The 2,500-nt window shown below is 32.7% G+C and overlaps 1 long non-coding RNA gene across 1 annotated transcript in view; it reads right to left on the reverse strand.

Moving 5' to 3' along the window:
• Window positions 1-784: 784 nt before the first annotated feature.
• LOC113084444 (uncharacterized) overlaps window positions 785-2,500 on the reverse strand; it is a 2,893-nt gene continuing 1,177 nt past the window's right edge. Inside the window, exons 2-3 of the long non-coding RNA XR_003283742.1 lie at window positions 2,148-2,231; window positions 785-816 (exon numbers count right to left, since the gene is read on the reverse strand). This is a non-coding gene — a long non-coding RNA (uncharacterized LOC113084444). The remainder of the gene's footprint in view (window positions 817-2,147; window positions 2,232-2,500) is intronic.

The following is a 2,500-nucleotide window of genomic DNA, read 5'->3' on the forward strand; positions in this document are numbered from 1 at the left end:
TTAATTTAACCTGTATGCAGCAAAAAGCATTTTTGTAACGACCTACAAGAGTGTATGCATGAATGCTTTATACAGCAAGAAAATAAATCATTATTTTGTATTATTTTGTAAAACTAGTAATAATAAAATTATTATTGTTTGGCAGTAAAAACATTTGGCAGCATGATTAAATAATGAGTCAAAAAGCATAAAAATATTTAAAATATTGATTAATTTAGAAAGAATAAATAGAATAGAATATTTTTCACATTCACTAACTTTTTGTGAAAAAAATATTATAAATAATAATAACAACAACAATAATAACAATAATACATTAAAAATAATTATACTTTGGCACTTGTTTAAAAAAAAAGATGTTAATGTTATTTAAAAATGAAATATGAAACTCTATGCAGCAACAAGTACTGATGTACATGACAACACTAATGTTCAATTCAGCAAAAAATGAAAGTTGCATTGTGGGAAACAGTCTGTCATCCAGCTGCATCATAAAACAGCCGTAATAATGTGATCAGGGCCAGTGGTTGCAATCTCACCTAACGTGTCACACTTGTCCTTTGCTCGGCAGATGTCCTCCCTGAGAAACAAACACACATCCCATAAGAGTGTTTATGCAAACGCTCAAGCTCAAACAGAAGCACACTGTAGAAGGCAGAGGTCATGAGGTCAAAGGTCAAGCTCAGGTCACCTGGTGATGAGCAGCGCCGTGTCGTGATGACCCGGTGACTGTCGTCCAAAACGTTGTGACTCTGCTGCCACATGCAGAAGTTATGAAGCGTCGGCAGTGGCGTAGAAGTTTATATTCGGCCCTTCCTGAGGAAAACAACAAACCCATTAACTACAGAGGAATAACGGCTCGGATGATGCGCTCTCAGGTCTCACGACACGTCATGCATTATTTCAACAAAGTTTAGATTGAAGTTCTAGTCGTCATGTGTTTATAATATAGAAATGAATGTGAAGGAGCTCAGAGTGCTTGATGAGAAATGACTTGAAATTATCTTCTCAGTATCCCATCATATTCAAACATCCATTTTTATTCTGGCATGAAGAAAACTGATATTTTTATGTTCAACTGTTCAATTTATGCATTTTTGACAGTTTGATGAAAGTCAAAAAGAGAAAACAAACCCATTTATAAATAACCAAATTTAAAATATAAAGAAAAGAAATACATAAAAAGATATTTTGTTTATTCAAACTATTTTTTATTGATTGATTTATTTTACTTTTTTGTTGGTTTGAGGAGAAGTCAAAATAGTCAAAAAGGAGAAAATATATGTTTAAAAACCTGAATATTAAACTATGTGTCAGTTGAGCAAGAAAAAAACTAAAAAATGTAGTTATTTTACAAAATATCTTAAAAAATAAATAAAATAAAAGTCATTCTTATTTTAATTCGGTTAACATTTTATTTTGAGTAATGAAAAGATGTATGTTTCTTCATGGTTTTATTTTAATTAACTATAATAACTCTGATATTGAGTCAAAGCAAAATTAAGAAAAAATCAAATAAAAACAAATTATGTGAAACAGGATGCAGTATACCAAGCACATAATAAATTGTTTAACTATTTAAAAGTGTTTAATTCAAATAAATAGTTAAATTTGTACTTTCAAATTGATTACTGTGTTAAATTAAAATTGCATATTTTATTCATATTAATTAAATGTATTTATAAATTGTATTTTGAATGTGAAACACTATGCAGCAATAAGCATTACCAACACTGATGATTTACTCAGCATTTTTAAAACTATTTTTAAAACTTTTATAACAATTTGAGACACTGTTGAGCTCCAAATGAGAGATTACTCTAGTCTTCAGCTGAGATCTTAAAGAGACGCCACTAGGAATGAAACGATATCAGAATCACTTAAAATCTCACCATACGATATTATCGCGATATGAAGTCCACGGTACGATATTTATTGCGATATAAAGAGTTCTAAATTAAGAGCTCCAACCAATGTTTCTTAACTAAGAAAACTTAAGTCAGAAAAATGTGAAACTGACTTGTAGCTGAAGTTTAAAGAGGATTCGACACTGTGCTAAAGCATGATGACCAAAACACAACTTTCGTTTCATATCGTCCTGTGATCACGATTATATCGAGACAGTTTTGTTATGGTGATATTGATACCTGTTCGTTGTGTATGACGATGAGTTTGACGATCATGATGTTGATGAGGTTTCCTACACTGGGGTCTCTGTAGATCGCAGCGACCTGAAGGCACAGACAACACAGACACTGGTCAGTCCAAAATACCCACAAACCATTGCGCTGCCAATATAGTGAGAAACCAGTCATGTTTGAGGGTTCATCCTGCTCTGGATGTCCTAACCAGTTTAAACACAGCAGGTCTTCAGATTCGGGGTATGATCTGCTCGTCTATTAGCTGAACGTTTAGAAGAAGCCGAGGGGAAAACCTCAGACTGACACACTAATGCAGCCTTCTGATTGGCTGAGAGAACCTCACCGCTATGACATCATCA

Source organism: Carassius auratus, unplaced genomic scaffold (assembly GCF_003368295.1).
Source record: "Carassius auratus strain Wakin unplaced genomic scaffold, ASM336829v1 scaf_tig00040040, whole genome shotgun sequence".
In the NCBI taxonomy this organism is placed as follows: domain Eukaryota; kingdom Metazoa; phylum Chordata; class Actinopteri; order Cypriniformes; family Cyprinidae; genus Carassius; species Carassius auratus.